General features: G+C 41.1%; 1 long non-coding RNA gene across 2 annotated transcripts; it reads left to right on the forward strand.

Annotated features, from left to right (window-relative positions):
• Positions 1-1,008: 1,008 nt before the first annotated feature.
• Positions 1,009-17,565, forward strand: LOC121671542. Of its 2 annotated transcripts, XR_006018536.1 has the most exons (4): positions 1,009-3,380; positions 4,129-4,220; positions 4,587-10,261; positions 13,421-17,565. It is a non-coding gene; the product is annotated as an uncharacterized LOC121671542 (long non-coding RNA). The 2 variants fall into 2 exon arrangements; XR_006018535.1 differs by having other exon boundaries at positions 3,301-3,380; positions 4,587-17,565.
• Positions 17,566-24,663: the final 7,098 nt, after the last annotated feature.

The raw sequence follows: 24,663 nt of genomic DNA on the forward strand, positions 1-24,663 counted from the left end.
GACGGCGCGCGCGCCCCGGTCGCCAGCGAATCCGGCGAGGGGGCGGGCGGGGCCGCGCGCGGCCGCCGGCCAACCCGGTGGTGCCCGCCCGTCTCGCGCGCTCGTAACTGACAGCGCGCGGGAAGCCCCCGAACCGCCGCTTCCCTTGAGGTGCGGCCCCCGCGCCCGCTTCCCCGGCTGTCCCGGGAGCGGGGAGGAGACACCCCTACGGCTTCCATAGGGAAGCCAGGGCCTATTCCCTCTCCCTCCGCTCTACTCCTTTGTAAGAGACTCCCGCGCCAGCCCTCTGCCTGCGGGCGGGGGAAGGGCGGCTCGGGGATTGCTTCCACACCTGCTGCGAGGAGGCGGGAGCTGCTTCCCGCCTCCCCATTGGCTCGGTCGCAGCGGCGGGCAGGCCGGGATATGTAGTTCTGGGCCGGCTGTGGCGGCAACCGCGCATGCGCGGCGGGGGTGCCCGGCAGGTGCCTCCCGCGCGGTTCGGGGCGGGTCAGCCCTGAGAGCTCAGTCCTCGGCCTCGCTGCAAATTCGCCAAGCGGGAGTCAGTCCCCGGCGCGCTGTGCTGGTCCACGCTGGTCGTCGTTGGATTAAAACCAGATGCATTACGCTTGTGCTGTTGTTTGTTCCCCGATGCTCGTGCCGCTGTTCCCTGCGGCTCCGCTCAGCCTGTTTTGGAGCGATGGCTGGGCAAGCCGGAGCTGGTTGTGGCAGCTGTGCGGTGCAAGAAATGGTAGATCTGCAATAAGCACCTCCATGGAAAAGCCTGTTAACCTTACTCAGATTTGGAAAAAATTGGTCCACGTGTGCAAATCTCGTCAGTTTAAATTTTCTATACTACATGCCCAAGCTGTTTTTCAAGTGCAAAATCACCAGCCTCCTTGATGATTAGTGGCATGGAGCACCTCTCCTATAAGGGAAAGCTGAGAGATTTGGGGTTTTTCAGCCTGGAAAAGAGAAGGCTTAAGGGTTAACTTTTTTGCAGCCTTCCAGTACCTGAAGGAAGCCTAAAAGAAAGATGGAGAGAGACTATTTGCAAGAACTATTTGTAGTGATAGGACAATGGGGGAATAGGTTTAGTCTGAGAGTATGTTTAGATTAAATACTAGGGAAAAAATCTTTACTGTGAGGGGGGTGAGGCACTGGAACAGGTTGCCCAGAGGAGTTGTGGATGCTCCATCCCTGGAAGTGTTGAAGGCCAGGCCAGATGGAGTTCTGAGCAACCTGGTCTAGTGGAATGAGCCTCATTTGGCAGAAGGGTTGGAACTACATGATCTTTAAGTTCCTTCCCTATATAGGCTGTTCTGTGATTCTGTGATGAGTCGAAGATGAAAGTGCCAAAGCAGTTACCAGCTGTTCAACGGTTTCGTCCTTCAAAGGGATCAGGCCACCCTCCCCTCAGTCTCTACCCCGGGGCTCCAACAAACCCGCTGGAAGAGAGGAAGTGTAGAAATATCATTGTAGAGTAAGAAAGTGATAGACATAAACGTGGGACAGGCTGTTTGCAGATATTGTACAGGCAGAAAACACAGGTCATAAGTAGAAAATCACAGTACAGAATAGTCTGGGTTGGAGGGACCCACAAGGATCGTCGAGTCCAACTCAAGTCTTATGTTGTCAGAGCAGTGAATGATGTTTGTTCCTACTATGAACATAACACAGCCATGCTCTGAATCTCTGCTTTACTATGTTGTATTGTAATGGTGAGACACCAGAACAGACCAACTGTTGGGCCAAAGGAACTTCCTTCACAGGAAGTTTTTGAGAAGTTAGGATGTGCATGTGCCAGAGTGGTCTGGGGCTATTTGATCCCACCTCAGTGCAGGGCTAGACAGAGTGATTTTCTGAAATCCATAACAGTTCTGCAGTTCTAAAGATTTACGTTTTCTGAAGAGACAATTTTTTGTGTGTGTCAGTAAGTGTGGTGTGGTTTTATCCCCAGAGCTTTGCTCCATGCTTTTGAAAGGCTGTCAGTTTACCCTCTGTAGTCGTGAAAATTAAAAACTATGTTCCTGCAATTGGCCCATTTCCTAGCAACGTACCAAAGAAAAGTACATAGAAAAGGTATCACACATAACATAGTTAAGATTGCTTCTTCTGTGTTTTCTACAGTGTAAACATATTTTCCCTTCCTTCTCCCCCAAACTGTCCATCCCAGTTGTTGTTAACTGGGATTCTAAGGACATCCCACTATTGTGCTTTTACAAAATGTAATTAAAGTTTCCTTCTTTCATCTATAAATTCCTCAAGACTGCTTGAATTCCTGTTCTATTTGCATGGCATTTTTTTTTGTTTCACAGCAACAACGGTTGGGAAGGGATAATGACCCTACAAATGCTGAATTATTTGTGTTCAGACAAGCAAGTGGTAGTAACTCACAGTTTACAGCTCAGCCAAATCCCAGTGTGTCCTAGTCAGTGCCAGGGAACAGCAAGAGTAGGGCTACCCCCTTAGAGAGTACACTGCCAAGGCAGGGCAGTGCCCTCCTGGTCGGGGCACCATCCCTCACATCCAAGCAGGTCTGAGGTAGTGACAGGACCTTCTGGTGATCCAGTGGCCATCAGATGAGCAGGAGACTGGGCCACCTCCACCACAGGGCCAGGGCTGAGGTCCATGAGAGCTCCAGCCCCTGGACAGTGTGTGGGAGTCTGCGGTAAGGCTGTTCAGAGCTTCACAGCTTTCCCGTGCGCTCAGGTCTGGGAAGCAGAGTATGGAGCACCTCCTGAAGGAGGGGTTGCATGAACAACAGGCAAATGTACTATCAAGGTCACTCTCTTTTTTTTTTTTTAGTGAGAGACAGAGGTTTTAAGTCCTATGGAAGCTTTTAAACTTTTACTGGATTTCCATCTGGGGCTATAGATACAGTGCTTTTAAAAATTTGCTCTAGGGTGCAAAGAGTAAAATCTTTGTCTCAGCTCAGCAACTGATTGAAGTGACAGATAAAAGATGCTGGTTCTGTTGGTGGTTTCAGTAGAGGCACCATGATTTTAGTTTTTATTTTTGCTGTCCATAGTTACTCCCATATCACCTACTCTTTCCCAAATTCCAAATGTCACTCTTGCTCAAATTCTTTCTGCCAGCTCAAGCTTTCTGAGTCTGCCCCTTTCAACATTCTTCCCTCATGGACCAGTACCTTCCCTTTGCACCCTGCCACTGGTTGTTCTCCGTGGGCTTTGAAGTCAGCAGTAGTCACCTGTTGAGTTATATGGAAGAAAGATCAGGTCTGAGGATGTATGTCTGTTGGCATGCTATGGGGATCTATGAAAGAATAATATCAGAAATAAGAAAAAATTAAGTGAAAGGCTTTCGTCACTGCTTTTTTTCTGGCTCAGAACTTTAGGAGTGTGTTGTCACCCAGGAAAAGAGCACAGCATGGAAATGTGTGGGTGAGCAGAGACCCACTGAAATATGAGGTTCCTGGCAAGATGTAGCTCGGGCATAGTATCGCATGAGGGTGGCTTGTTTGCACAACAGCTCAAACTAAGAAAATCCATTTAGTGCTGGATCTCTACTGCTTTGTGTCTCTCACAGTGTGTATATTTTTTAACTACAAAGAGCTTAGCTCCTTGTTTTTGATACTTTAATTATCCTTTCTCTCTATCCAGATGTGCAGTTTTCTCTCTCTCTTGTTTGTCAGTTCTTTTACATTTTGTTTCTGTTTTCCTAATCTTTTAATTTTCTTTATTTTCTCCAGCTTTTTCCTGTGTGAATTTAATTCCCTGAGTCTTGCTTTTCCCATTATTTTTTGCTACTTTCTTTCCTTGTTCTAATAGCCACCCATTTCTCTGCCTCAAAAATATTCTTTTACCCCAAATCCCCACCTGTATGTTGCATTCCTTTTTTTTTTTTTTCTCCCCCTTTTCAAGCTCCCGAACTATCTTCTTCTGTATCACTTCTGGCTTGCTCTGTAAGCTGTCCTTAGCGTTCATTGATTTTTCACCTAACACACTGACTGATATTTTTGGACCTGTTTAGGCATGACTCTCTAGAGCACAGTGGGGCTTGCAATGCTGAACAGAGCAACATCCAAATATCTTTACAAAGGGAAAAAAAAAGAGGGGGCGTGAAGGGGGAGGGAAAGACAGCTGTCTGCGTGCTCCAGTTTCATTGGTTCCCCTCTCTGCTCTCTGCCAGCACTTACATAGGTTGCGTTTGGACAGAGAGAGACGAGAGGCCGGCAGCTGCAAACAGCAGAGACAGTAATGACATGGTGGCATCACAAAACTGTAAGTCCAGTTGTGGGGTAGCTTGTATTAGATCAAAAATGCTCCAACCCTTAGACACAAGGTGCTGAATTATAAGACCACACTGTTTGACTGAAGCTGGGGGTGGTGGTGAGAATATTTATATAAACATATGAAGGAGTAATTTTTGTCCGTCAGAATTAAGTATCAGATAACCATATTTCTGAATGAAGCTTATTTGCCAGCCCAAAGGCTCATTTGCGAGTTTTTTCATGCTCCCTTTGTGCTCTTGGTGCTACTTTGCCATGGAACTCAAATGTTTCCCAAGAAATAGATGGAGGTTTGGGTGCATATTTACTCTTATACTCCTGGTGGTTTTGTTGTAAACTGTCTCAACTCCATCAACAGCAACTTTGAAGAATTTGGTGATGGCGTAGCGTTACTGATCAGACAGAGCCTGGACCGGAGCCACAGTGGAAATCGTGTACTTGGCAAGCAAGCCCTTTCGGCATTGTTCCACATGATCCTAAGTGAACCAAGTAAGAGGTATTTGACCTACTTGGGTTCTGTGGAAAACATCTATTGACAACACCATGGGAACTTGAGCAATGATTTCTTCTGTAGTATCCTCTCTTTGCAAATGCATCAGCCTGGGGAACCTCAGACAGCACAGCACTGGATTAAGGATCCTGCCTTCAGGAAGATCAGTGGTGAAAATGAATGCTTCAATTCTGATTGCCATAGCCCTAACTTCTCCAGGCTTGAAACACAAAGCTCCCTTTCCTTGTACTGCATCTATATGCATTGCACCTACTTCTCATTCACCTGATGTTCTAGGATTTTCGCATGTCATTACTGTGTTATAGTTACCATGAGAAAGCAGGGATGTCTCAGGCACTGTATCAAACACTTACTCTGAACAGAATTTATGTGACTCTAGACAGGGCCTATGCATTCTGGACCCTATTACCATCTCAGCTCTGACTATTGAACAACATTGTATCAGACATTGTAAAAGTGAGCTTTCAGCTTAGAAAGGGAAAGCGACATCTACCTGATGTTACTCAAGATGTCAGACTTTATTCCTTGTCATAGTAACAGGTCACAGCTGCAATCTAGGACTTCAGCATATCCAAAGACACTGTGTGGAAATTGACTTCAGGACATTCACTGATGAGCTTCCCCTGCTAGGTCAAAAATGTGTTCTTCCAGCACCCAGAATCACGTCACCCAGCATAAAGGTGACCTACATACATTAAGGGAGTGAAAGTTCTCTTCTGTACACTTTTCAATGCCTGATCTATCGCAAGTTTGAAAACTAAAATCAAGTCTTGCCTGAAGTATGTTTGAACTCAAGGAGTTACTTGAGATTCTACTTGTCATTGATATGAAGTATTTTTGGCTTCTCTCCTCCTGTCCCAAGCTTCTGTCAGGTGTAAGTCTTTGCAGACATCTTGCCTTCTCCTTTCTCCCAAGCCAGAGAGCCCCTGTTGCTAAGTATGTGACATACCCTACCATCATCAGTGCTAGATTAAGTAGGGAAGGAAAACCTTTGAGATGTAGTTCCTCGTGATTAGGAGATAGATACTCTTAAATATGTTTAAAAAACGTAGGAAAGCTATGAGTAGAATAAAGTATGGCAGAAAATCAGGGATTTTTCTTTGAGGTGGACAAGTACACGCATCTAGCCACGTCTTGAAAGTAATTAAAGCAGTAACTGAAAAGGTCTTAGTGGATGAGCTCATGAGCTTGACTGCAAGGGTGCAGGCACAGTCCCCAGTGGCTCTTGATGGGTCAGTCTGTTGATCTCACTGTGCTGGGAACTTGAGGGGTCGTAGTTTGCTTGTGTCAGCATGGCTGTCAGAGAGCTGTGGGACACCCAGACATCATGTGCCTCGCTGTATCACCTAACACTAGCGTTGTCTTCTGTGGTTAGTTACAATATCTTGCAACAAAATTAGTCCTTGCTTTTGATCTAGAGCATGGAGAACTGAATTCGTGGATGTAGTGATTTAACCCCAGCCAGCAACTAAGTAACACGCTCACTGTCCCCCAGCCCTGGTGAGATGGGGAGGAGAAACTTGTGGGTTTACATAAGAACAGTTTAATAATTAAAATAAAACATAAAACACTAAACATAAAATAATAATAATAATAACAATAATAGTAATAATAATAATGATGATGATGAAAAGGTTGGCAACAAAGAGAGAGAGAAAAAAAAATAAAATCCAGGAAAGACAAATGATACACCATAAAATTGCTCAACACCTGTTGAGCAGCATTCGGTTCAACCCTGAGCAGCAATTGTCCCCTCCTGTCAACTCCACCCAGTTTATGTACTGGGCATGACATGCTGTGATATGGAATATCCCTTTGGCTATTTTGGGTCAGCTGTCCTGGCTATGCTCCCTTCTGGCTTCTTGTGTATCTCTTCATTAGCAAAGCTTGGGAAACTGTAAAGTCCTTGATTTACAGTAAGTATTTTCTCAGCAGCAACTAAAACATCAGTGTGTTATCAACATTATTCTCATACAAAATTCAAACCCCACAGTACTGTACCAGCTACTAGGAAAAAAATTAACTCTATCTCAGCAGCAGCCAGGATAGTGGAGAGAATTTTTTCCCCATCAGTGACCCTGATACAGCTGAGGATGTATCCAAGTCTACTACCACTTCCTATCAAAATGGAATTGTTTTTTTTAATTTCCTAAATAATCTTGGTTACTGTTGATTTTCCAGTCTCAACATGCTGCCAGGGCATGTTGCATAGGGGAATTATGCTTTCGGTCTCTGCATGACTAGTTATTCTCCTCTACTCAACAACATGCTTACACACCAGTCTTCTCACCAAAAAAAGGGCTGAACTTATTACCATTAATATTTTACTTCCCATTCTAGAAATCTCTTTTTGCTGCTGAACTGCCCCACCTGCATTTGCAGAACTCTTCTCACAGAGCCAGACGTGATGCTCAAAAGGATCCTGTCTTTGTCATCATTGACAATATATGACTACACAGAAAGTCATGTCTGATGTAACCAGCTTTGCAATCTCATTTTATGTGGCCCATTGTGTGCAGGAAACGCTTCTAGCTCAGGAAGTCTGTCTGCATCTGTGCTGCTACTGAAAGCACTGCTGCCCTGCCCACATACATACTTTTTGCTCAGTTCATTTTGCAAAAATGGAGACACTCTGATGAGAGGTGTGGTGATAGGTCCAGGGCATTTTATACGATTTTTTTGAAGTTGTTCAACTTAAAGGGTTCAAAGACGGAATCATAGAATATGCTGAGTTAGAAAGGACCCATCAGGGTCATCGAGTCCAACTTGTGGACTCATGATCTCTCTCACCTATTCCTTGCAGTTTACAAAGTACCAGAGGATGGTTAAGTGGGATGAAGTTCAACTAGGATACTAGTTAACATGCCTGTAATACATATAGGCATAAAAAGGATACCCTATGCTCTGTGTTACTTGCAATTTGTGATCCAAATTTTGTACATTGTGCCAGTGACTCGGTTCTGCACAGGTCTTATATTAATAAATGTAGAAGAAATCTGCATGAAGGAGATGTCAATTACAGTGTTGGTTCTTGTTTGAGAAAATCGAGTGTACCTGGAAATCCAAGTCTACAGGTACAGCAGATGGAGGGGAGAATGGGAGGTAGATTTTTTTCCTCCTTGAACTCTAATAGAAAAGAAAACTGATGAAACAAGCACATTCCATAGTCTCAAACAGATTTTCTAATCTTAACTCTTCAGTATGATAGTTTTACTTTCATGAAATTTCTGAGGAGAGGGGACCAAGAATCTGAGCCATAGTCTAGCTCCAAGTTTCAGTGCATTTATTGTAGAATGACCCTTGCAAAAGAAGTGCACAAACAAGGGTCCAGATAGAAATTAATTTGTAGTAACAAATCATTTCAAGTACCCAGTATTAATGGCTCAAATACCACTGAAGCATATAGCTAAGAGTAGCAAATTCTTGTTACCACAAGGGACTGCTTTAAGCAGTAGGCGGCTTTGCTGGTGCACAAGAGATTTAGTTCTAAGTAACAAATGAGATCTGTTTTAAGATGTAATTACAGCTGACTCTCTGTCACGGTAGCTGCAAGATAGTGAAGATTAGTGTAGTGATCTTAACTGCAGAATGGATGTCCAGAGGCATAAAACCATGAAATCAAAGGCAAAGTATTTTAGAAAAGAAAATCCTCTAAATCAACCTGGTAAATATTTAAGCACACCATAGTATATTGATTAAAATAACAAACATATTGCATTAGATAGTTCATTTGAGTAATAAGTAAGCCTGTAAAGAGTTAAAAGCAGCCCCCAGGATGCCAGGGGGATGCATCAAGGACAGTGTCATCTGAATTCTGTAGTTGATGAATGTGTCAGAGGGGGTCCGCAAGGAAATGTAAGATTCAAGTGGTCAGAAATAAATCTGAAAGAAGATAAATATTTGGAATCAAAGACCTGCAGGCATCAAGAGATGCATTAAGCTGTCTTGAGAGAGCGGATCAAAGTCAGCAAGAGATCTAACCTCTGCAGATGTTACTGTTTAAAATGAGCAGATCACCAGGGCATGAATTTCTGAAAGGCAAGTCACTGTCAGAAACTGTCATAAAAATATTTAGTACTAAAAAAAAGTTAGCTAATTTAAGTTACAAGTTTCTGTTTCTTTGAGACTGTGACAAAAGTGGCAAGAATGAAAATCCAGCAGGATCCACCGTTTGCTTCTTCCTCAAAGGAGTGAAGGAACTCTGATGAGTATTTTTCTAACCTCTTCTTAGAAACCTGAATGGTGGAGATTATACCTCAGATTTTGGTGACCTATTTCTATCTGTAGCTATCCTTAGAGTCAGAAGGTCTTCCTGTTTTATCCTAAACCTTTCCAGCCACAATTAAAGCCAACAAGGTTTTGTCATGCCCTCAGTGTCATGAAGCACAATCATGAAGTAGGATCCCTGCTTTTCAGAATTTTCTACATATTGGAAGGTTGTATCACCTCCACACCTGCCATCAGCCTTTATTTTTTAGAGCAAATATTACCTCTCCCTTTTTCAGTCATTCTCCATATTTTAAACCATTTTTTAAAAGTACTTTTCTTTATGTACTGTTGTATTAAACTACCCCACACTGAGACTTCTGAAAGGTGAGTTAAGAAAAGCAATTACTAATCCTGCCTTACATATGACATACCTATAAAAATGTCCCAGGATGAGTTTTTCTGTTTTTCCATCAGCGTGGTGTCATTGATTCATTTTCAATATGTGTTTTATTTTAACAGCCAGGTCTCTTTCTACAGTGCTCTCAGTATTCTCGATTTTGTATTTATGCATTTGATTTTTTTCTAGCCTCAATGTAGTATTTGGTCTTTGTATTTATTGAATTTCATCTTATTGATTACAGACCACTTCTCCCATTTATCAAAGTAATTTTGAATTCTAATCCTTCAGCTTCCTTGCACACCTTTTCTTTGGCATCTTTTTCAGTGTGCTCTCCATTCCATCAACCAAGTGATAAGTGAAAATTTTGCATTGGATCAGATTTTGGCCAGACCCTAGCAGAATTCTATATTGCATATCCTTTTTGTTTGAAAACAAAATATAGATAAGTCTAGGAGTATTTTCTGCAAGCAATTATGCACCTATTGTGTGCAGCAAGTTAGCCCAGAACAAATTGCTTCTGTACCCTGTTAATGAGAATGTCAAGTAAGATAGTGCCCAAAGATTCCTGTAAGCCTATACACGTCACTTCTACTACCTTTTTTGCTATGAGCCAGATAATCTGTTAAAGAAAGAAAACAGCAGTATATAAAACTTTTTTTTTGCAACAAATCTTTCCTGCCTGTTTCTTTTTCACTGACCCTCCAGGTGCTTTAAAAGTGTCAATTTAGTAATTTATTAGAGTATTGTTCTTGATGTTGAAATAATGTTGACTGCCGATTTTTCTTTTCTGAAGACGATATTTTATTCTCCTCTATTCAGACTACCCATTGTTCAAGAATTCTTGAAAACAGTGATGGCAATGCAGTGTCATAAATGTTTTAATTCTAGAACCACTCCACAGACAATATCTGAGGTAAATATTTAGGTACTCTGTGAACATAAAATTGTGTCTCTGTTCTCAATATTAATATTTGACACTTGCTTCAAAAGGGGAAAATTAGGTAAACACTTTTAAAGACAAAATTTGCAAGACAGAAAATAATGAAGTAAAATAACTTTTCAGAAGGAAAGTTGTATAACTAGTTTATTAGTATTCTTTAAGAGACTTTTCCTCCTAAATATTGCTGAAGCTTATTAGAAGAAGTTAGTTAGATGCTTATTCATTTTCTCTATCCAAACTACATTATAATACATTACTGGTTGCCAAATTGCTTCTTTGAAAGAAGTCAGTGGCAAAAAGAATTAAAACATGAAAAAAAACCCCCCAGAGGTAGTGAGATACAGAAATATTGAAATATACAGTATTTACACACAACTGGCCCTTTTTATCCCCTTGCCCCTCAATTTTCCCACTCTTGCTCCTCCCCAAATCACCTCTTTTCCCAGCTAACATGGGATAGGACATGAGGAAAAGGCTTCAAGTTGCACCAGGGGAGGTTTAGATTGGATATGAAGAAAAATTTCTTTGCTGAAAGGGTTGACAAGCCTTAAAACAGGCTGCCCAAGGAAGTGGTGGATCACTATCTGTGGAGGGATTTAGAAGATGTGTAGATGTGGCACTTAAGGGCATAGTTTAGTGGTGGACTTGTCAGTGCTGGGTTAACAGTTGGACTCAATGATTTTACAGGTCTTTTCCAATGGAAATGGTTCTTTGATTGCATGATTCTAGGTTCCTGCCTGCCACTCTGCCTTCCCTGTACTCCTCTGGGCTTGTGGAGATGGGTCTTCAGTGGGCTGATGGCTTCTGTGATGGGTCTGAGGGTAGCCCGACAGAGTATAAATTTGGGTTCCCCATCTTTCCACTGTCTCTCTGAGCATCTTTGTGAGTGTGCAGGTGAGCTTTATCACACAACTGAATAGCTCTTCTGCCACAGATGGCACTCCAGATAAAAATAACAAAAAAACCCCAACAAACTAAAAAACAAAAAAAACCCCAAAAAAACCCAAAACACCCCTCCTCCACCAAATAGTTGTAACCTTTCAATTGTAACTGATTTTTTTTTGTGAAATTTAAACCTCCCTGGAGGAAAGCACCCATTTGCTGTTGGCTTTGTAAATACAGGTGTTTGATGCTATGGGTTGTGGGAGGTGATTACTGGAATCTGTTCCTTCTTCTCTTTTAAGGAAAGAGTATCAGAAAAACAGTGAAGAAAATATGCCATTTTACATTGGTCATACTTTTATGGTTTCTTTAGTGGTTTCCTTTATACCTTGCTTTTGAGTTAAATTATGATGGAAATATAAGGAGTGATTTCTTTTTTGTAAAGAACTTCATGTAGATTGCCAAGACAGCTCTAAAGACTTAAAAGTCACATTCTAAATCATAACAAAATTCTTCTCTGTTCATCAAGTTTTAGTTATTATGTGAGAAAAAAAAAGGAAGTTGCTTTTGCATACTCATTGGAATTACGTCGTGCTCAAAGAAACTGTTGCTAAGAAATTGCAAAGTTCAAGTTTTTCTTCTTAGCAGAAGGATATGGCCATGAACAGCTCTCCATCTGCCTCAGAGAAACACCTTAATTTATACCTGTATGTTTAAATTTATATTTTAGAGCACAGACACAGTTGCCTGGCATCAAAGGCAGCTTTCCTAGGCAGCAAATTTATTGTACTTTGCTCTTGAATTTATTGTACATTGCAATAAGCAGCTCACAGAAGTGGACAAAACCAATCTGACATCATGCAGCCCATTCATGTTAGTCTTCAGATGAAGAAATACTAAAGAGTTTTAATGTCAGAGTTGTGTCTCTTGTAACAGTGGGTAACTGCACTGGCTAGATGCCTTCTGCTGCTCTCTAAGCTGAACAGGAAATCTAATTCATCTCTTGTGGTTTCCTGATGAAATACATACTTGCAATGACAAATGTATATGCAGTGCTAAATTCAGCTGCTAGATAGTGAAAGATATCTTTTGGGTTTTGGTTTTTTTTTTCCTACAATGAAACATTAAACTTGCCAAACAAATGACTAAGGTCAACATAAAATATAATATAGAAATTGTTTCTCTCTTTACCTACCTGAAAAAATAATAATTAAAACATTATTAAGAGAGAGAGAGGGAAGATTTCTGGTTTAATGTGTATATTTTACATATTAAAAAATTGAAGATATTCTCACTGAAGTGACATCTGTCCTGAAGCTTCACAAGGGCACCTCACAGCTCTGGAGTAAGCTCTGCTCTGCTGCTTAGCTGAGATGACTAAAGAGCATGAATGGAGTGCCAAACTCTTTGGGTACCATTAAGTCTCCCTCTTTGGGAATGTATACATTCAATCGCTAGGGAGAGGAAGGAGCAGAAAACTGCCAGACAGAGGCTGCTGAAACCACACAGTGATGCAGGTGAAATATTTGCCTATGAGCAGCTAAACTATTTTGTCAGTTTAGGAACAGATTTTATTCTAAGTAGGATTCCCTAGTCCACATCCCTATGCTGACACTAGCTGTTTTTCCTGGTTCAAACAGGGGGTGAGAAGGGGAACAACAGGGACGACCAAAGTCAAACCTGACACCTTCTGTTTCATGTGATCAGCATATACTTTGTGCAAAGTTCCTGCAGTCTCTGTGTAAAGCTGAGATAGCTGGCACAGCAAAGCAGGTAGCAGCTCTAGAAGCAGAGAACTGGCACACTGGATCTTATGCCAGTTTGATCCCTTCTGCTATTCTGTATCAGAGGACATAATGTGGATTCCTTATTTTCTACTTTAAAAGTTATTCTTGTTTTGACAGAATTTGTAATCTCCCATTTTTAGTAACAGAAAGACTTCAGAAACGTTTAACATCTAAACTTTCTCTCAGTTTGCTTGTTCTTGACAATGCTCGTCTCAGAAAAGCCATGATCTTTCAGATCACAGTAGTCTATACTGATCTCACTGGTCATTGCAGCACTAGTCATTAGCAAATTCAGTGCTACACTACTAATTAAAGCCTTCTGGGTTTGGCATTTAGTTTTATGTGCTGATTCACAGCAAAGTACTTACCTGTGCCAGGTTCATATGCAGCTGTGTGGCTTCACAACTGTCTTTAGCAAATTTGAGAAGGTACTCTTCCAAAAACAGTGATTCTTCTTGCCCAGGTGTGCATCACCATTGACTCCCTTGTGGTTGTACCAGTGTGGCCATGCAGCAACTCAGAAACTCACTTAACCCAACTGGAAAAAACAGTCACACAGAAGGTGTTTTCTCAGCTAAGCTGTCTCAGCTGCCTGGGGTAATGAAGCAGCACAGACCCAGCACAAAGAGAAGGTGAGAAGATGTGGCCAGGCACAGATTAGAATTGCAACTTTCAGCAGTGGAGATCAGCTACAAGAGGTGTGACACCATTCCTTCACTGTGGGGTTAGCAGAACACCTCTACACCTATTCTCTTTGCTTTCATGATGCCTCTTCCTTCTCTCCTTTGTAAGAGGCTCAGGCACGCTGTGAGACTGTGCTTATATCATAGCTGGAAAGAAAGTGTTTGGATTCCTGAGCTGCCTTTGCTGGCAGCATGACCCACATGAGTACCTTATAGCTGTTACTTCAGCTCAGGTTTCAAGCCCAGACTCCACAATCATCCACACTGGTTTTCGGCTTCAACCTGTGTACAGAGAGTTGACTGATGTACTAGGAGGGAAAACCTAAGCAGGAAATGCAAACAGGAGAAATTAGTTTGACCTTAGGACAAATGGGGCGGAATTAGTTTAAGTTATACCTCGTGAACAAATAAGCCCAGAATGAGGAATGTCTCACAAGGACTCAGTATGAGACATGGTATACAAGCAGCATCAGGACATGTGGTGGCCTCATAGTGATTTTAAAGCATATAATCAAAGTTTCATAGAACACGTGGATGAGCCTAAAAATAAGCAGGAAGGATGAAACAGTTACTGTTCTCAAAGCATTTGTGAAAGTTGATCCCCTGTCTATCATGCTGCCGATGCAGATATTTACAAAGAGAGGCTAATGCTGCTTTAACTGGTGCAGTACAGTACCTCTCTCTGGAGAGCTACTGTGGCATGTGAGACATGTTGGTGTAGTATCCTCTTTGGCCTTGCTCCTAGCCATTTCTCTTATGCCAAAAGCTGAACTGAGTGATCAGGCACTACCATTTCACTGGGTTTACAAATCTCACAATACTCTATAATTTGGAGAAACTCCTTGGCTGGACATTTCATATTGCTAAAGAATTTCAGGTCTAAAGCACGTCAGCTTTTTTTTTTTTCTTTTTTTTTTTTTTTTAAATCATTCTTTATTGCAGGCATTTTTTACTTGTTTTCAAAAAACCAAAAATGGTTCTTGACCGGTCTCATATCTCCCAGTCACACACACAAGTTAACAACTGTTTCCAATTCTGTTATTTGGCTTCTGGGGAGAGGATGCTTATGCTAATAGCTGTGTTGCTGTGCAATAGTTTGGGAAGAACCTGTTGGTGTTAGCCCAAGCATCTGATCTTCTAATTCATCAGAAGAAGACCCAAAAATCAGAAAAATGTGCCTGGGATGTGACTCTTCAGCAGATACCAAATGCACTCCAGAAAAGAAGCACTTAAACTTTCACTTTAGTATGAACGAACCTACCCTGTGTACTGATCTTTTTAGCCTATATTTACTGTTAGTGAAGGAACACATCAAAGGCAAGAGTCAGCAGTGACTGTAAATTATCTCAGTGGCCAAGAAAGCCTTGCTCCCCATGCCCTTCCTCCCTTTCTTCATCATCCACGTGTTCTTGTCTCCTCAAGCACCCATCCTTCCTTGTTCCAGTTATAACAGGCTTTGTTGTAAATTGACATGACCCACTGCTGACTAAAACTGGTTCCCAAAAATACCTCCTTAGCTGTGGAGCTGGTGTGGTGCAAGCATCAGGAGTGAGTGGTCAGTGCTGAGGCAGAAAGGAAGGGTGGGAAGGGCAGGGAGCAGTGTGTGCATCAGCTGCGGAGGGGTGTTGAGTCAGCTGCCAAGAGCTGCAGAACCATCCCTCGAAGATGAAAAGTCTGTCTGGCAACCAATGACACTGAAAATACTGATCAATAAGGTTCTATAAACTCTGGTTAACAGTGTTGCTACAATTACTAATGAAGGCAAAAACTGGAAGGTAATGCTCTTGAAGCCTGCCTCTGCTGCAGGTATACCACTGATAATAGAGTTATACGCAGTTGAAACTTAATTGGAGCACTAAGGAAAGCTTGAGCTATTTATAGTATTTAATAATTTTATAGTACAAAGTGCACTGATTGTAGTAGTATTCATTTTTCTATTTAATTTAATTATTACTTCTATTTCTTAATTAATAATGCAAGAGTATATTTTTGTGTAGCACTTTTTTTTTGTGTAGTTCCCATTTTGCACAAGAATTTAATAAAGATCTTCCTGTTGCTCGTAAAAAATTAGTACATTCCTGCATACATACATTCTGAAAACTTGCTGGAGTCTGTAATATATGAGATCCCTGCAAGACTCATAAAGAGGATCTTATCATTAAATGTTTATTCCAGGATGTGTGATAGCCCTCTAATTTTTACATTCTTATGTTTACAACACTCAGGTAAAACCAGGGAATTTTGTTTCTCCTACTTCAGCTGGGATATCAAAGCACAGAGATGTTAAAGTCTGTATTCAAAAAGGTTATTTAAGATCATGGATCCCACTAGCTGACACGCTTAGAGTGCTAAGAAAAGCTTTTGTGGAATGAGCACTGAACTTTCATCTGCCAAATCCAAGAGGATCTTCCTTACTACTGGACTTTGCTGTCTCACTAAGATTGCAATAGAGAGTTCTTTTAAAGCTGGGTTTAGAGTACTTTGTTGAGTGGGAAGAAAGATTTTCATGTAAGGGAAGTTTTGAATATAGGTCACAGGAGGGCAGAAAGGACACAGAATAGCTGCTGATGCACATGATGGCTCTTGTGGGCAAGGAAAATGAAAGCTGTAATGTTTTGGAAAAAAAGTATTATCCATGACATGAAAAACAAGCTTAAATTAAGGAACACTGGGTTATACTGAAGCCCTAAGGGACTGAAGAGAGTAAAGAATAGTCATTCCACTGGAAAAATAGAGGTACTCCACAGATTAACTTGGGATTGCTCTAGAGCAAGTTGTTGTTACTTAGAAAGCCAGTGTGCTGACAGTCTGTGCACCTATTCAGAATGTGTAACATGGAAAAAAATTATAAAAGAATCTGTTTTAAGGTTATGTCTAAAATGTGAAGAAATAGGATGCTGTTATATTTGTTGCGGGCTTGCTTTGGTGTATTGATGGTGTATTTCTCAGTGTTTCAGATAATTTATGAATATAATAATGGCTCTAAATTTTGTACTTCTATTTTATATGAAGTCAGTTTGGTTGAGATATTTATAGTGGACCTGCATGCAATTTTTATGGCTAAGAAAGCAAATTTTAAATTGAAGTGCATAAAATGAGGAACAAACATTTTCCAAAGGAATTTGCCCTCACATGAAAGAAATTCTTGGTGGGACCTCTAATCTCCTATGCTTGCTGTAGGAGACCAGCCTAAGGAATAAAAAAGGTGAATTCCTAACAGGTGGCATAGACAGAATATGCTTTGTTCTGATATGCCCTGTTCTGGGAGTTTTAAGTATCATTGGTAACAGAACAGGACTTTAGATCTGTGCATGACCTGCCCCGGGCCTGCGCCTGGCATGCAGATACTCACATGGAAATGCTGACATTGTTTCTAGAGAGTAGTCCGAAGTTGGCCTCAGGGTCCATCTCAGGATGCTCAGAAGTGCTGTCCATTGGTAGCCTACAGAAGTCACCAGGCTTTGCACGAAGCAGCTCCATGCCCAGCAAGGTACACAGAGGTGAAGAACACCATACTCGAAGCCTCTAGGAAGCCACTTTCAGACTGGTTTGTAAGTGGCTGCTCTGTGGATCTTCAAGGTCCTGTAAATCTTTTGTTATTATTTTTATCTAAGTGCAAAGGTTGTTATAGATGAACAAAATAGTCTTACTAGTCTTACTTTCCAGAATATAGTTTCACTCAAATAACTGTTTATATTTTCATAATGTAATATTTGACTCCTAATTTTGTTTTAATTTTTATTGTGACATTTTATTAACAGAACTGATGTTATGCAATGCATTGTATATAGAAAAATGAGTATTCAAGTGTTGTTATTTTACCAGTTCTATGGGTAATGTATTTTCTGTTCACAATATTTTCCTCTATAGTCTATATAAATGTACTGTTTATATGTGCTATAATAATAAATTATTATTTTCAGGATGTTCAGAATATTTGATTTAATATCTGGAAACTATTTTTAAATGCCAGAATTGAAGACAGATATTAATGGGTAATATTGAAACAACAAAAATATTAAATACATGAAAATCGTCAGAAAGCAGCAATATATTTTTTAAAAAGAAAACATGTTGTACTTATACAGTGGGTTTTTATTCTTATATTGTCCTGGTTAATACTGTTCCAGTGATTTTACAAAAAACGATCTGTTTACACTGCATTTCATCTCTCTTCCTTTCCCTGAGCAGTACTCCTGATAAGACTTGCACAGGTAAACACTGACACATTTGAAAAAGAAACAGAGGGTAAATTTTTCTGGGATGTATTTCCATAATCCGCTTTTCTAACATCTTGCTGTCCCTTGAGAAGGGGAAGTCTTCCTCCTCCTGTGCCCACAGGGCCTCATTGCAAGCCGTGCTGGCTCCCACAGAGTCCTTTCTCCTTCTCTCCTTGCTCTAATACTTATCAGCCCCCTCCCCAAGTCAGCTGAGCTCACTGCTCAAACAGAGAATGTTCTCTTTTCCTGTGCTTGTGTGCTGTGTCACTGAGCTGAACAGGTCACACAGAGGTCCCCAGTGCTACCTACATGGTGGGAGCAGGTGCTAGGGGACAGAGAGGAGGGGAGACACAGGGAGTGTTTTCCCTTTTCCGTGGTCAGGAGTGGTTTCATCAGCTCACTCTGCTTAATGTAACTTCATTTAGTGAAAAAGGAAAGGGTTTTTTTCTGCTAGGTCAATTACTGTGAAGACAGATAGGGAAACCCCTAGAGGGACTGTAGCCTCTGAGTGACTCCCAGCAGAATAACGACCATGATTAAACAATCACAAAGCTACTATGTTGATATGGCATTTAATACGGTACTGAATTAGCCAATAAGAAATTTCAGGAACTGTTTGATTAGCTTTATCCTGAAATTATCTAGCTGGAGATATTTTAATGAAGAATGTTTTACAACAAGCAATGTCTTTTTTTCTTTTTTTTTTAATGAGGCTGTCCAACATTTCCTAACAGAAGTGATTTTTAGCTGAGATTCTGTCAATGTACATACTAACAGCATCAGCTTTTCACAGCAGCCTAACAAAGTGTTGAAGACTAAGCAAGTCTTCTCCCAGCAGTCTCACTTAGAGTATGGTTCAAAACATAGTGAGAACCTACCAGGCTGTATCCCTAGTCCCTGGATAATACTGAGCTAATTACATAGCTGGTGTTCAGAGCAACTGGGAAATTGAAATTGCAAGGAAGCAGAGATATTTTTCAGTGGCTTTAGCTTCCATTCCACATAGAATGACATGGCTTATTCCTTCCACCCCATGTGCTGGAAACTGCAGCTCCTTCATCTCCTTCCAAACTAGCCTCTCATCACTGCTCAGGATGAAGGTGTTCATAACTTCAGGCAGTGATAAATGTCAGGTATACATCAGTGAAGGCATGAAAACAAGCTAAAACAGGGCCAAAGTTCTGCTTCGTTCAGACTGGAAAAGAGAAGGTTTCGCAGTGACCTAATTTTGGCCTCCTAGTACCTGAAGGGAACTTACAAGAGAGATGGAGAGGGACTATTTACAAGAACTGTAGTGACAGGACAAGGGGGAATGGATTCAAACTGAAAGAGAGTAGGTTTAGATTAGATATGAGAAAAAAATTGTTTCCTGCAAGGGCAATAAGACACAGGAACATGTTGCCCAGAAAAGTTGAGGAGGCCCTGTCTTTGGAAGTGTTTAAGGCCAGGTTGGATGGAACTCTGAGCAATCTGGTCTGGTGAAAGGTGTTCTGCCTATGGCAGGGTGGTTGGAATTAGATGATCTTTTAGGTCTTTTCCAACACAAACCTATTCTATTCTATTCTATTCTATTCTATTCTATTCTATTCCCTCCCAGGGACGTGGTAGATCACCCATATCACCCATCCCTGTCAGTGTTTAGGAGGCATTTCAGTAATGCCCTTAATGATATACTCTAAGTTTTGGCCAGCCCTGAAGTGATCAGGCAGTTGGACTGAATGATCATTGTAGGTCCGTTCCAACCGAAGGAGAAAAAAATGAAACAAAGCACCAGTTTAGAACAGCTGATCATCTGAGTCTCTATCTGTCTGTCTGGGTCCTTGCACTATAGGCTGTGTAAAGGTGACCTGCTCTGGTCAGCCCCTTGGCCCCTTCCAACTAGCTTCCCTGCCAACTGCACAGAAGGCACAAGAAGGGGCTAGGTTTATAAATAGATATCTTGTCCAGATCCAAAAAGATTATTTTGCATTAATGAAATACTGTTGAAGAATGAGCAGTTTTCTCTTTTAAATTAAAGTAACAAGTAACAGTTATGTGAAAGGATATTAAAGCTAACAAGAAGTGCATGTTTCAAGAGACTGTAAGCAATGTCACTTGTGGCTGTCAGACACCTTAAAGATCTCTGATTAGGCTTGAACGGGAAGAATGACAAGTGTGGCTTTTTAAAAGAAAAAAAGTCAGTGGTTTTTCTTTTCAGCACTGAAAAGATAGGATCCAATACTTTGTCATTGAACAAGAGCTATTTTTCTGTGTGCCTGGTTGAAAGGAAGAGCGAATGAAGAGAGAATGACAAGCTCAAACCTGAGATCCTTCTATTAGCTTACTCAGGTGGAAAAAAGAACAACTATTATGAAGAAGAGGTAAGTTACAAGTATATCAGATTACAAATAACACAAAAGATTATTCTCCAATGACAGATAGCAAAGCCAATTTACCAATGTTTTCTGGAAATATTATGTTTTAATTTTATGTGGCAGATGCTTCCAGAGAATATCAAAAACACTTTCAGTTACTTCTTCAGTGGCTATAAAAGCAACACCTAATCACAGAGAGGTTAAGCTAACCATGTTAAAAAACCACAAACCCCAATTCCTTAGCTGTGTTTAGTTTCAGATTGTACTATTTGCATAAGGCAAATATGGAGAATTTTTGCTTGACATAGAATAATTCTTAATTTGTTAGTGCTTCCCTGCTGTCACGATCCGTTAATACAAGTGGGGGTTGTGATGGTTCGTTTATCAATCTCAGAGTGTAAAATGACACAAGGGATTTCAGTTTTAATTGGAACAGTGCACCTTTATTAAGTGCCCACAACACAATAATGCGAGAGAAAGAGAGAGAGAGATAAAGAAAAACAAAGTAAAAGAGTAGAGAGGAAGAAAGAGGGGGGAATAGCTACCAACGGATGAGACGAAGTCCTCGTGGTCTTCTGCCAATAGATTCGTCTTCTTTCCATGGGAAGATCTCAATCTCAGTTATTTCAGAAAGTCCCTTTATAGTCCTTTTCAGAAGCGAGGGGCAATTGGCCAAGAGGTGGGGGAAATCTACAGCCATTGTTATGGGGCCCGTTGCTTTGGGAAACAGGCACAGGACAGGTCGTACAGGACAGGTCATTCCTTTTTGCTTCAGCACAGTCCTTCCTGCTTTGGCAACAAGAACGGCGCAGTCCATTGTGACCTGCACTAATTTCCTCAGGAATGCGTACCAGTTCCCAGTGGGCACACCTGCAGGCAACACTTGGCAGACATCCCACCTCAGCCAGGCCAGGACTCCTGTGTTCAGTCTCTGTCCTTGGCAATGATCGTGAGGCAGATGAGGGATCTTCGGACTGTCTCTTACACCTGCTTTATTCAAGCTAGGACATACTCTCCAGAGTAGCCTGGGCTTAAACTAGCTCTGATCACAACCTGGATTTTGGGATAGGCTCTGGTTTGCTGCATAAGTAAAAACCTGTTCAGAGACAGTAGGCGTGTACAGCTTTCTTGTAGCTTCCTTTTGTAACATGTTTATACTGGTCAGGCCAAATGCAAAGCAGCAACAGAAGTCATAGTCATTTGTTGTAATTGTAGTCTTGAGTGAGGAGATGGAGGTGGCAGAAGCTGAAAGACGAGGAAGTGGTCAGGAGAGAATGAGGCGTGTAGTGATATGGCCCTGCAAAACTCCCATTGATGCAAATGCATCATAGGACTCTTAGTAACCACAGCCTGCCCTTGGGCTCTTCAGCTTTCCCCCAGAAGGTGGTCTGTCCAGCCTTTCCTTAGCCACAGCTCTGCATTCGTTGCCACTGTAAGGACAGCAGTGTGCCCTTGTGGCCCAAAAGGCCAAAGGAATCCTGGGGTGCATTAGGAAGAGGATTGCCAGCAGGTCAAGGGAGGTGATTCTGCCCTTCTTCTCAGCCCTGGCGAGGCTGCATCTGCAGTGCTGTGTCCAGTTCTGGGCTCCTCAGCGCAAGAGGCGCACGGAGCTCGTGGAGCAAGTCCAGCAGAGGGCTACAAAGCTGATTAAGGGACTGGAGCATCTCTCTTACAAGGAAAGGCTCAGGGAGCTGGGCCTGTTCAGCCTTGAGAGACTGAGAGGGGACCTCATCAGTGTCTATCAGTATCTGAAGGGAGGGAGCCAAGAGGATGGAGCCAGGCTGTTCTCACTGGTGCCAAGCAACAGGACAAGAGGCAATGGGCAGAAACTGCTGCACAGGAAATTCCACCTGAACACGAGGAAGAACTTCTTTACGGTGTGACTGACCCCACACTGGTACAGGTTGCTCAGAGAGGTTGTGGAGTCTCCCTCACTGGAGACATTCAAGAGCTGTCTGGATGCAGTTCTGTGCAGTGTGCTCTAGGATGACTCTTCCAACCTTTCCCATTATGTGATTCTGTGTTTCTGTGAAAGAAAACCTACCACTTTAACTACCTAGAACCAGGACAGCATCCCCTTGGAAGGATGTGCCCTAACATTCCCATCCATTTCAGAGAGGAAACTCTGCAGATGTCTTCTGCAGGAAATTCCAGGCAGATGAGGAAAAGGTATTGAACACAGATAAACAATACATTATTCTTCTTTAACCATTTGGTAGCATAGAATATCAGAAACTCTTTGGAATTTCCATGGTCACAGGCACTATGAGGCCATGATGAAAACGACTGCTTTCCAATCAAATTTTGCAACAACATTGTCTCAGCTGAAAAAGGAGGTAAAGAACTCATAGCAAAACACAAAACATTTGGTCTTCATAAATGTATATTTTAACATGGGTGCAACCTGGAAAACTATGTGTCACGAAGAGGTGATGTGTATATGAAAGATGATGGATAACATTACTGCAAATATTTGTTGCTTCTGCAGGGACAATCTTGTCATTTTCTGTATTTTTCATGTGTGTTAGCAACATAAACATTGCAAGAATTTTATTCTAAAATTATTAGAATTATTAAATGCCTTGTTTTGCATGCTGTCTTACACCTGACAGTCTGCCACAGAAGCTTCTGCATAAATTTCACTAGGTTTTATCTCAATTTTTACCCTTCTATGCAAAAAAATATTTCCATTTATTCAAGTTAGAGAAATAATGGTTTTTCTTTTAACAGTTTTCTTTTTTAACAGTTACCATCATTATATTCATCCTAATAGAGCAAACCTGGCTAAAATTAATTATAAAGATGGTGGTTTTTATAAGCCTCATGTCTGTGCTAACCTTAGAACAGCACAACTGTATATAGAACTAAAAGGTTGCATATAGTATTTATGATAAGGATAAGAAACAAGATATATAAAACAAAAAGGTTACTTGGACCTTTTTTTTGCTAGCATTTACTATGTGATAAATATTTATCCTAAATATTTCATTTGACTTACATGTGAAAAGATAGATATAAAAGGAGGTGCGCAAGCTACTCAAATGTGCTTTAAAAACTTAGTATCAATGGGGTTAATTTCTATAGGAAGCTTGTGAGAAAATGAAGGATTATTTGTTTTAAAGTTGCTGCATAAATGTTATCTGTTATTCGACATCAAATCTCTGAGATACTTATAAATTTCTAATGTCTTCTTCAAAGAGTTACTATCTTCTAGTAGCCTAGATCAAAGAGTCTACATTTGACTGTGAAATTGGGGAAAGGCAATCACCAAAACTCACATGTGTATCCTTTCCTTTGCTGTAAAATAATCTAGCAATGTTCAATTATGTTCTTTTGCTGACAAACGGAATCTCATTTGGAAGATAATTTGCTTCAAAAGAGAAAAATCGATCCATTGCCTAAAATAGACCACATTTTTAGACCCAGTCCTCCTCCTCATTTTAATTTTGGTGTTTATTATTAGTACTAGTGGTTTTAAATAGGTTGGTTTTGTGGCAGAACCCCACATACACGTGACTTCTGGCAAAAATAGCTCCTGGCAAAAAATTGCAAAAATGGAGACCAGCCAAAGCTAGAGTGAAAATATCTTCTGTGTACAGACACTAAGAGAGGAAAGTGAGTCAGTCTGGAGAGGGAAATGTAGGGAGAAAGGAAGGCAGTTCTGCAAAAAGATGATATTGCAGTGTCTAGAAATCCTTTTCTAGCACATCTGCAGCAATGACTCTGTAGAAGAGAATGAGCAGTAACCATAATTTATGGCCTCTCTATTTATCTCCTAACCCTGACTCTAGAAATAGATTTTGCTTGCTCTGACATATACCCACCAGCTGACATTCCACCAAGGTAGTCACAGCAGACCACCATTCCAGCAAAAGTAGCAGAAGGATACTTCTTAGTCATAGACAAAATTCCTCAATTGTCGTTTACATTTGCTTATTCTCTGGTTCTCTGTGTTTGAATTACTATTGTAGTTTAGGAGCTACAAGTATGTGCAATTATTGTTGGATCTGTGGTGAGGGTGTGAATACTTTTTAACCATTTACCTTCTCAAATTTTGGTGATACTTTTCGGATACTGTGTTAAGCAAAGTAATCAGTTAGTCAGAATTAATGTAGTGAGATCATGAAGCAGTTCAACTGTGCATGAAGGATTGGTAATAGTGGGATGTTAGTACATGGATATTGAATTAAGCATTCCAGGCTGTAGAAAGCAAATATATACTATTGGTTTCCTCATTGGATCCCAAACTCTTTGCTTTTTCTGCAACCTATCAGTCATTATCAAGCTCTGAAGGCAAATGAATGAACTGGCTTCCTTCAGGCTGTAGCAGGACAGAATGAGAGCTCTTTCCAACAACTGTCCTTCATGGTCTTAGAGTATATCACTGATTAATAGCCCACATGCATTAGCTTCAGTTTAGTCATCTGAATTTTCCTGGGTCTTCAGCAT

This window comes from Corvus kubaryi, unplaced genomic scaffold (genome assembly GCF_017639235.1).
Source record: "Corvus kubaryi isolate FWS band 111438036 unplaced genomic scaffold, C.kubaryi_AGA036_p1.0 37398, whole genome shotgun sequence".
In the NCBI taxonomy this organism is placed as follows: domain Eukaryota; kingdom Metazoa; phylum Chordata; class Aves; order Passeriformes; family Corvidae; genus Corvus; species Corvus kubaryi.